General features: G+C 34.7%; 1 protein-coding gene across 1 annotated transcript in view; it reads right to left on the bottom strand.

Moving 5' to 3' along the window:
• Positions 1–11,837, bottom strand: part of LOC105462132 (visual system homeobox 2-like) — a 50,784-nt gene that overhangs the window by 26,362 nt on the left and 12,585 nt on the right. The gene's annotated exons all lie outside the window — the stretch shown is intronic.

Below are 11,837 nucleotides of genomic sequence, written 5' to 3'. Positions count from 1 at the left end.
GAGAGAGAGAGAGAGAGATATGATGGGGCGAGAGGGAGGAGAACGGAAAAGAGAGAACGAGTTTACATCCAGCAAATGGAAAACGCGTGAAGTGTTACGAGCGAGGAAGGGCGGCATGTACGGCATGTTGTGTCGTGTCGTTACACAGTGGGCCGTGTGTATGATGGTCCCATGGGGTTGGTAGGAGGACCAAGGTAGCGTGTAGCACACCCTTGGGATGTCTTCTACTATCACTTGTCCGCATTAAACCTGGATACTAATCCCGAAATTTAATTTGGAAATCTTTTCAGGCCCACTCGTCACACCGCTCACGCGATGTGTACGCGTCGCAAAGACATTTTAGACCGTGAATTACCCGTTCCTTTGTATGTGATAATTGAAAATTCGTTTCCGCCCTCTATTTTTCCCCCCTCTTTGCCTTTGCGGCATGAAGAAGGGATAAATAGCCTTTTGTTGATTCATGTGAAAATTACCTCGTCCTAAGGTGAAATGACTCAACCTGACGCATTTCCTTCTCATTTCCTTCTACTATTTTATATCAAGTAGGTATAATAAAATATCGTTATGACTGACAAATAAAAAATGCACATGGGAAGCAAATTAACAATTCAATAAACAAATTTGAGAATTTGTTATAATTTTCTTTATGTTTTCTATATAAAATTATATCTGTGTACCGTGCAATTTTGTTCTAAAAATAAATTACGCCAATGTTATTACAGCTTCTTTTTATACAAAGCAATATATTTTTGCAAAAGTTATGTAAAATAACTATTTTAAACTCTTACATATGAAGAAACATTAGTATGTGAATTATTTTGATATATAAATTTTTATTAAAAAGAATAAAAATTTAAGATCAAGTAGTAGATAAAATTAATCTAATATGCAAATTTGTGAAATTTACTAAAAGAAAAAAAATTGTTTACTTCTTTACCGTTATATTAATGTTATAAGTTATCAGTACAACGTTTGTGACAAATTATGTTGCCCTAACAGCCCTTGATCCAACGAAATCGCATTACTCATCGATTTTATACGCTGTCGCTAACTTTAGTCACGCCTCACTGTCAACCCCTTATTTCTCTTTCTCATATAAAAAAAATGGTTGTAAATTTATTTTAATTTTTACACCTTTTCAATACATAAATTTTTGTATACAGATATTATTAGTACTCACGTAATATATTTTAATTTAACACATATATTTAATATTGAAAATCGAAAAATTGTGAATAGCAGCGCACTATTAAATTTTTGCTTCATTAAAAAGATTCTCTTGTCGAATGATAGAAAAAGTGTCTGTAAAAGACATTCTATTTACCGCAGATAATAAAGATTTTAATAAAAAAATTTCATAAAAATTAAATTATTAATTGAAATTAAACTTTAGCTAATAATTGCCACACTGTGGCCAATACAGTGTCGACATCAAGAGCATCCAAGAGGCGCCAATCGCTGAGGCGTTCCTTAAAAATGCATCTCAGCTGAGAATTATTCATAGAGTACATGAAACGTGTAACGCGGTCGTTTACATAGTCGGAAGGGCGAATGGAGCGTATTCGAGCGTGGTCGAAGTCTAGATACATCCCGAGGGATGTTTCGGTGGATTAGGTACCCTCCACCCTGCCAGTTTTGTTGCACCATGCTACAGTGCGTAAAACACTTGTAACGGACCGGCCAGTTGCTTTAGGGTAAACTGCTAATGCTCCCGCGATGTTTTTCAAGTCGGATTAATTTGGCCGATTCGATCGTCGGATTCTCTAGAGAATCACTCACGCTATGTAAAAAGCTTGCGATTTTTTCACTTCCGATTAATTCAATTAAGTTAAGTATGTTTTAACAAGGACAAATTTTAGGACAATGATAGATATATCAAATGTTTCAACAAGGGAATAAGCTTTATATTATATAATAATAATAATAGATAGATATATATGTTCTACCGGAACAAGTGGAAAATAAATTAATTTTATCTACATTCGTCTTGAACATTCATAAAATATAGCTTCCACGTCGAAAATATATTATTTTCATCTAGTGTATGCTAAGAGAACGCAATATATCCTATTTTTTCTTTAATTTGGTATTAGTAATAGGAATATAGTGTGTGCATTTTATTATATTAATAATTATATGAATTTATATATAATTATAAATAATTTCTTTTACAAGTGGGTGTAAAAGTAAGTGGGTTATTTTCTGCGTTATTGTTGATTCAGGAGGATTCAATATAGAATGGATCTTTTGAATGAAAACATCCAATATGAATACGACTGAATTGATCAATAATAAATTTCAGATACAAACGAATAGTTCTTGGGCCCGAATTCGGCCTTTCTCAATCTTCAATTTTTTGTTCTATTTCTCTTTTTTTTTTGCCGCAAATCTCACACCTAGTTCCCTTTTACATGCATAATTCAGTCCATTCTCATTCTGGCGATGGTCACGCTCGAAATTCGAGCCTTTGAGCACAGTGTGAATATTGTGATGTACCTACATTCAAGTGCCAGGTAAGAACAAAGAGCAAAGTGTTGATTGCCCGAAAACACAGCATTTTTTACCGTTCTTAGATTTTGCTTCATGCCTGTGAATACTGCGAAAAAAAAAACGCAAAAATATCTTAATTACCCGTCCATAATATTGCATTGTTTTTGTGTGGAAATAGGTAAAATAAAATAATTACATTAAGAATAATACAAACACAGAAAAATGTATTAGAAATGTTTAAAGTTTTATTAGAAATGTTTAAAGATATCTTTTTTTTTAGCAATGTATAGATTACTCTAAAAAGAATTTTACATTTTAATTAATTTGGCGTTTTTGCTATTAACAATACATCGAATTTCTTTTAATCAAGAGAGAATGTGAGAGCGTACCAAAAAGAAATATATAGAAATACGTTCGTATTATGCAATAACAAGAGTAATATTTTTTATTAATGTCAATTACCAACTATAATAATTTTGTATACAATTATTCATAAATTAATTAATTTTAGAGTAAAAAATTAGACAAATACAAGTATTTATTTTTAAGAAGAGATCTCGTGATGTGATATTCAGACAGAAAAGACAAAGTTTTTAGCGGATCGTTTCCTGGAAAACGAGAGATGCCCGGACGCTGACGTCTTAGCAATCCCCGAAATAAATTCACTTCCAGCACGTGTGCGGTACAGCGGTACGTAGGGCGCCCCTTATGTAATGTTCCAATGGTGCAAGAGAAAGAGATACCGAAAGGAAGAGAGAGAAAATGGAAAAGGGAATGAGAGGCCAACGACAAGAGGAAGAGGGGGACAGAGAGAGAGGGAGAGAGAGAGAGAGAGAGAAAGAGAGAGAGAGAGTAAGAGCAACGCGACTACCCCTTTCGACTGGGCAGTAGCGGCATAAGTCAGGAATTCCTGGCACGCAGTATATTGCGCGGGGATGGAGGCGCGGCGGTTATAAGCTATAGTCCCAGGCGTGGCATGGCATGCACAGCCATTTACTTCATTATGTCATTAAGCTTAATGGCCCTGGCCCTAACACGACTCTAGGCTATAGCCACTTCTACAGTCCGTCCCCATTAATTCCTCTCACTCTCCTCGTCTCCTTCCGCTACTACCACTGTCGCCACTGCCGCCGCCGCCGCCGCCGCCGCCGCCGCCTCCTGTCCACCCACCACGGGTACACTGTGCACTGTCAGGAACCATCCTCGCATCAGTCTCGCAATGAGCATTGACTTTACATCAATGACCGAGGAAATTATTCTATACGGTTATCGTAGAAAGTTTAGCATCCTGATAGCTCGATTCGGCAGCGTATTTTTTTCGCGAACCGGCAGAAAACGAAAGAATGAGTTATAACGCAGTTGCTTTAGATAAATACACGATTCTACAGAAATTATGTTATACATATCGTTATTGTTTACAATATTTTATGTTTATTACGTCGAATTATTTAAGACAATTATATTATTTATATATTTTTATATATTATAGAGTTATGTAAAAATGCTCTTCAAAACCGCGCAATTGGTGCAGAAAGAATGATTTTGTTGAAAGATCTAAAAATTTTGCTAAAAACAGATCTGAAAATAATTTTTTTGTTGAATCATCAAAATAATTTGTTGGAATGATAAAACTGATAAGCATTGCTATAAAACGTTTTGATATTCTAGCAATCACTTTGACTTTCGCACAAAATTATTTTGATTATTGAACAAAAATTATTTTCAGATCTGGATTCAGCAAAATTGTTCTTTCCGTGTGCAGACCGTGCGCGCACAGGGGGATTTAATTAATATTACACTTGACTTATAAAAGATTATATCATACCGTAAAAACCTTTTACACATTTTGACTGTTTTTCATTCTTTTGCCTGTAGATACAAGTATCCTTGTAATGTAATAGAAAAGTAAAACGCGCTTGATAGCTATGCAACATTTGTACTGCTTGTCATTTAATATTGATGCTCGGATAATTTATCCTAATTAAAACAGTTATGTGTGAATGATATGGAATATCACGCGGATGGAATAATTATGATAAATAACAGAGCTTTTGCAAATAATGTCATTAAATGTCGAAAAGCGAGTGAACAGTGAATATACAAATTGAGACATTTCATGATTCAATGAATTCATAATTATTTGGATAGTGCACGTTTGTATTTATTGTACCGTTAATATCATTACTTGCCAAAGTGTTAGAATTAACCATCTCATTAGTAGAAGGAATTTTAACCGTAAAATAACGTAAAATGTCATAAAGTACTCGTAAAATAAATCAAAAAATTCATCTGCACTGATTCAAAATCAAGATCTTTTATAAAAAACATATAACGTATCGTTATTAAAAGGACAATCTTGATTCAACATAATCGCTTTACTATGTGCCTTTACTTGAAATAATAAAGAATGCATACTTGTGAGACCTAATTATTATCTTCGGCCTGACTTGACTAAACAGCGTTAGATTAGACTTTACGAGAAACTCCGAAAGTAGTCTATCTCAAGCACCGCAATAAGGCGTTCTAAAGACATATGTAACGTTTCAGGAAAGTGTTGACTGCCGGCTGTTTTCGATGTAACTTTATATTTCTGAACTTGTGCTGCATATTTTGTTTCTTGGCGCCAGACAAAGTTACGCTTGCATATGTTGATCTAAACATAGCCCGCGAACTGTCAAATACAAGCTGAAGTAAAAGAAAAGGTATAATATTATAAAAATCTCTTTTACTTTTTAATAACCTATAATTTCACAAGTTTATTTAATATCTTTTCAATATCAGTAATTAACGTAAGAAATTTAATGGATAACATAATGTAATGCAATAGAAATAAGAAATAGAACTAAAAAAGTGTATGAGTTTTCATCATATGCTTATTTTAAGGAAAATACATTAAGAAAAGATAATCTTAAAAATATAATTTAGTAAGGTAATGTAAGATTCCACATAAAACAATAACAATTTTATATAAAATGATTATTAATTTTAGACATATATTTTGATATTTAAGTTATACAATTTCGTGTAACTTATGTCGATTATCGTGACATTTTATTTAAAGAATGCAAAAGCTGTTTAATTTTGGTAAAGGGTACCCCCGATATGGGTGCTATGGAAGAATCTTAACGATCGGACCAAACTCTTCAACGTCTCGTTGACTCCCCTCCAAGTTAGTAAGAAGAGTCTAATTGTCTCTTCAAATAGAGACAGAGAGAGAGAGAGAGAGAGAGAGAGAGAGAGAGAGAGAGAGAGAGAGAGAAAGAGAGAGAAACCTGACAAGCTTTGCAACTCCTTTTGTTACAAATTCATGAAGCGTCGGAAAATACTTCTCTTAAACTCATTGAAATTAGCGCAATTAAATACGTAAACTCTTAAAAGAATAACAGAAGAAAATGCAACTTAATAATTTAAATATCGATTAGAATATTATCGAAATCGAGAACATTGAATTGATTCATTTTGTTGTAACATAAATACAATTATTAATAGACAGTAAAAGTAAGAACAAGTAGCAATTATAAATAAAGAATTGATTAAAACTATTAATTAATTGGATATAAATCTTGCATTAATCACGCAATACATACGATTTAAGTATAGAATATTTAATAAACACAATTTTACATTTACAATAGAGCGACGTTTTTACAAATTTTGCTGTCATCGTCAGCTATAAAATAAAAAATTGTCCAAAATGCGGGCTGTATATAAATTTTTTCGGAAGCGATGTGTCCAAGGGAAGATTTACATCGCACTTTCGTTCGTCCTCTGATTTTTCCGTCCCATCCTCTTTCGCTCAATAGAACGCGCTCATCGTGGAAAATCGCGCCTGTGAAAAGGTGTGAATCTCCGGCTCTCGAAAAAGCGCGACAATACCCATGGTGCCGGACGCACAATGAACCCTAAACCCACAATGTAGTCACTGTATCCGCATAGAGGATAGAGTACAAGCAGGGGTGGAAAAGGGCTCTCTCTTTCCACTACCCTCGCCCGTCTACCTTTCTTCGCAATTCCGCCTCGAGGAGTCGAGGATGGCCCGGACGTGCTCTTGACGGTGCATTTTCAGGCGCGCAATATTTATACGAGTCGTGTATCGCTTTAAAGCGCCAACCCATACAGTGTAACCCAAAACCACCACGTAAAAAATTCACCCGACACACCACATGCAACCACCGCCATCGACCGTACATGTCAAAATATTTTCTGAAGCCAAGAACTTGCCTCTTCGCACCTCCTATTGCACATATCTTCTCATTCCACTTTTATTTTCATATTCTTTAAATGAATATAAATTATCTCTTGTACAGAAAAGAATATTTTTTAAATGTTTATGAATAGAAATTGGAAACACACAGAAAACATCTTATCATATCTAATTCTTAATCTATAACGTTAAAATGATATACAGTCGAATCTCTATAACTCGAAAATCACTCGAATTTTTTCCTTTAAAAGCCATTATAATCGAAAAATTATAAACTCTTGTACAAAGCTTCCGTAAGTTCGAATTTTCATGTCAATTCTCTTTCACTCAAACTTTAATAAGTCGAGGCTTCTATAACTCGAAGATTTTTATAGTTCCTCTTTCGAGATTCGAGTTATTGAGGTTCGATTGCATTATAAATAAATTTTAAATAAATTTTTAAATAATATTATAAAATACAAACATAATTTTCTTCAATTATTGTATTACGCGCGTGCGCACGTGTGTGTTTGTGTGTGTAAAAAAATTAATATATGTCCCACAGAGCATACAAATAAACACATACGAGCTCGCGGCGTATCGACATATGCGTAGCACACGCGTAGCACACGTATATTGTCTCTATTGTGTGACGGGCGTGGGACAGGACATGGCGTCCTGCTATTCGAGTTGCCTTTTGTCACGACCAACTGAGCCAAAATGGCCACCAGGCTATGACGTCACAATTTCACGTACTCTAAGCAATGCATATACAAATTCTGCTCCTCAGCCGAGAGATTCACTAAAAGTATCAAGACAATACGAATCTGAAAAGTTATAGAAATTCTTCCCAAATCTCTTATGATTGTAGTCAATATAGAGCATACAAGTAAAGTTCAATTATGAACCATCCTACTCAAGCGATTTGAGATTTATTATTTTTCCTGATAAAAAATATAATACGAGAAACTATTATTTAGATCAAGCGAAAATATATGCGAGAACAATTGCACGTGTACCCGTCTCAATGCCGCCTAGCTAAGAAAGCTTATGGACCAATTTATTGCAGTCAGTAGACAGGATTCAAGTACGTAATCAAAAACTTGCGTTTTTTATATTTCAATAACACTCTTCTAATCTACGCACAAAGTTTACGCAAAACTCCACATTTCACTATAATTACAAATTAATAGTTACAATATTTAAAATACGAAATATCAAATTTAAAATTAAGCTTCCAATTCTTTATATATTTATATCGGATTTTGAATAAATAAAATATCTTGTTGACATTTAGCAGCGTTAATAAATCCACGTGTAGACACGAAAATATTCCCGGCAGTGTTGCTAATTAAAGGTAGTATATCAATATGTTAATTCTTAATTAATATCCTTGTTTCTTCTTTCAACATAGATTTTAATATATATACTCTTCTATCTTCTTCTTCTTACATTCCTCTTCCATTCTTTTCTATTTTTTCTCTTTTTCTTCTTCATTTTCTATGCTTATATTTCCGTCTCTAATACGGCACACTCGTGGTTAAGATATCCACTCCCTCGGGAAAATTTGCTGAATAAAGAAAAAGCGGTTGCAACTGACAGCACGCTTGTATCTCAAATCGTTATATCACCGTTACAATTTAGCCACGCAGGTGACTGAGAAAAGAAGAGGGTAGAAACAAAAGGGATGACACTCATAGCGGGAAATCGGGTTCGAATGATTTCACTTAATTCTATGGAAGATAAATATTTCACTTTAGGACCTCACTTGCTTATTGTTTGACTAAAATGTACTTTCCGCTACATTTGATTTCACAATTTTATGATGTCACTTTCATAGAATATATTATTAATCTGTATATATTGTAATTATCAATTATTAGACAAACATTTTAGAATATAGGTGTTACTTGGCTTAGGAAAATTATTCAAATATTTTGTATATGTCTAATATATGCTTCGAAAAATATAAGAAAGTTCATTTATTTTTCGAAGCATATACATATACAAAATATTTGAATAATTTTCTTAAGCCAAGTAACGCCTATATTCTAAAATGTTCGTCTGTATAATAATTGACAATTATAATATATACAGATTAATGTCTATAGACAATTGAGTCAATCTCATATATCGCGCGAAGCATGTAGATCTGAAAGGCACATTGGCTTAAATATGTATTAGCATATAATAGGCCTTTAAAACAGAAACATGTTTTACAACAAAAATGTTCCCGCATATTCAGGAGACGCTATAGTAATCAGGCACGAACTTCTTCACGGTTGAATGCATTTAATTTTTCATAGAAGAAAAATACAAGCCACATCCCTATATACTTCGTTCTCTCAATGTCTTACGCCGACTCCCAACTTCGATTTTCGCCCCGTCCCTTCCTAAGCGTCACTGCTACTCGCGCTTCCGCCGTCTTTTTGTTCCGCTACCCCCCCAGCTCGGGCTTCTACTGCTTCTAGACGTGCCGAGACGCACACAATTTCAAAATCGTTTATAGAAACCGGGTTTTATTCTCTCCTTGTCGTCCGTCTCGCGAGTTACCGCCGTAATTCCCTGTTCCGTCGCTTGTCCTCCCCTCTCCAGCTGTCTTGCACGTTTCTTTTCACGAAGGAAATTTCTAGCGGACGATGAAATCGATACGAGAGGAAACGAGATGATTGGATTGGAGTACGGGAATGCTTCTGGCACTCCTCTAAACGCTCCATAGCACGCAGCCCCTTTCGATGGGGCAATCGCGTTGGTCTGTCTGAAAGTGCAGATTCCTTGCAATAACGTCTTTCGGATATGCTAACCGTTAATAATGCATATGTCACGTTGATAGTATATATTATATATATATAATGTGTAAGAGTTTATTAAACAAAAAATATATATGCACATGTTAAATCTACAGTGTTAAACTGAACCTTATTTAAGTCGCCACTGCTCCTACTTAATAAATAGTTATTTTTTACTAAAACAATGGAATTAAATAATTTAAAACAATTCAAATTTAACCCAAATTTGGGTTAAATTTCATTATTTTATTTAAAAAAAACTATATTGTTTTAGTTGAAAATAATTATTAAGGAGCAGTGGCAACTTAAAGGTTCAATTTGACACTACAGATTTAACAGTGTGGTACAATTATATGTATAGTGTAATTGTAAATAATATACGATCATTGTAATAATGCAACAATTGATTAAAGAATTGGCATTGCTGATTTTATAATTAGAAATATCTATTACAATATTTGATGGGCAGATAGCACGCTTTGAAACATGCCTATTACCATGTCTGTTTGTGTGTCTCGCATAATTCATTTTTTAATCAAAAGTCTAATAATTCTCTCTCTCCCTCCCTCTCTCTCTCTCTCTGAGCGCGTGCGAGCGTGTATTATATTATTTAGATTAAATTTTCAAAGCTAATTAATTTATTCATAAACTAAATTCTTTAAAAATCCCTAATTATTAAATATTTCAATATAGAATTTAATTAGAATAAAAGAATGCCGCTTCCTATGTGTTATTTACATGTAAATTGTATGAAACGATAAATACCAATAATAATATTAATATACTCATTTTTGCTCTATTTCAGGAATATAATGACAACATGGGCATTCTTTAAAGAAAATTACAATTCCTCTCATTAACTGTACACACAATTGTAAAGACCGCTGTTTATTGGAAACAAATCTTCGCACTTCTTCACGAACGCATGATATCTCCTTTTGCGAGTCCGAGATGTTTTACGTCAGACACGTAGAAGCTGCCCGTGACAACAGGCGGACACCTAGTAACGAGGGGCTTTCCGTCGGAATTGGTTGTTTTAACAACTGTGCAGCACTTTGAGATGCGAGAGAGTTTTGTGTAAGACAGACAAAGACAGAAAGAGAAAAAAGAAACATAACGAGAACGGAAGGGAAGAGAAATGGGGGGAAGGGGGAGGGATGGAAGGTGGAAGAACATAGTGTGAAGGAGCTTCCAAATAGTAGATGGGCGAGAAAATACGCGATTCTCGCGAAAACGCGGTTCTGAGGTACGAGAGAGAGAGCTACGAGCGTAATAGTCCAATTTGGCGGCAAAGGAAAATACCGCGGAGAATCCTGCGAGTAAAAGGGGAATTGCGTTGCCGCCTCCGGCAACTGGCGACGGTGCTCTGCTTGGAAAGGATTGCTGGAAAATTGAAGATGTAACAGAAACACGATGCGGAATGATATATGAAAGTGAAACTTAACATTGTCCAGCAGTGTCACGAATTTTCAGCAAAAAGAATTTGAAATTTGGCGCCGATACGATGTATATAGCGTCAATTATATTCCAATTGTGCACAGAAAATTTCGTGATTTAAATATCGGATCGAATTGAAACATTATAAAGCAAAATTAAAAGACTGTAACCTTATGAATAAGTGCGAGTGTGGAGGAAGTAAAGCAATATTTATACCTCGATGAATTTGTTAAACTCTGGATATATGTAATATTTAATTAGATGATTCCGCGACCGACACACCTGGCTCGTATAGATATATCGTATTTTACGTCAAAATATTTTGAGGAATTAGTGGTGCTGAACAAACCTCACCACATTGAAACGCTAATCGGTAACGGGAGACTTTTTACTCGAAATTCGAGCATGTTTCCACGCCTACTGTCAATCTTAAATCTCGGCTCTCTTCAAGACTATTACGTTCTTTGAAAAATATTGTTACCTTGTTATATTTTTCATATAAAGTTAAACAATGTATATTAAGAAATTTTATTGGCATTTCAAATTAACGGATATCTAATTTAATGTCTGAACACAGAAATGAGAAATTAGAAAATTAACGCTCTAACTTTTAGACATTCCCAAAATCATCGCTAACGATAATTAATTGATTGACTATACGATGTGACAATAGATGTTCGTAGCAAGCAATGCAGAAACTTATCCCCATTAAATGCAAAGCTCATCCTCAGTAATCATTTTCAACTTGTCGTCTCTTGTTTCGAGCGACATCGCTTTGCGGGCTAAACGGGTCGCGCTTAATGGCTCGGAAAAATCGAAATCATCGCGCACATGAATACGTAAGCAGTTTTTTTTCCGGCTTCCAATGTGCACATGATGTCATCATATGGCGATAATGGTTATGGCAGCTGTAAAACTCTCTCTCTCTCTCCCCCCCC

Source organism: Wasmannia auropunctata, unplaced genomic scaffold, assembly GCF_000956235.1.
Source record: "Wasmannia auropunctata unplaced genomic scaffold, wasmannia.A_1.0 LD336099.1, whole genome shotgun sequence".
NCBI classification, from domain to species: domain Eukaryota; kingdom Metazoa; phylum Arthropoda; class Insecta; order Hymenoptera; family Formicidae; genus Wasmannia; species Wasmannia auropunctata.
The sequence above is the reverse complement of the archived record's forward strand: the minus strand, read 5'-3'. Positions and strand labels throughout refer to the sequence as shown.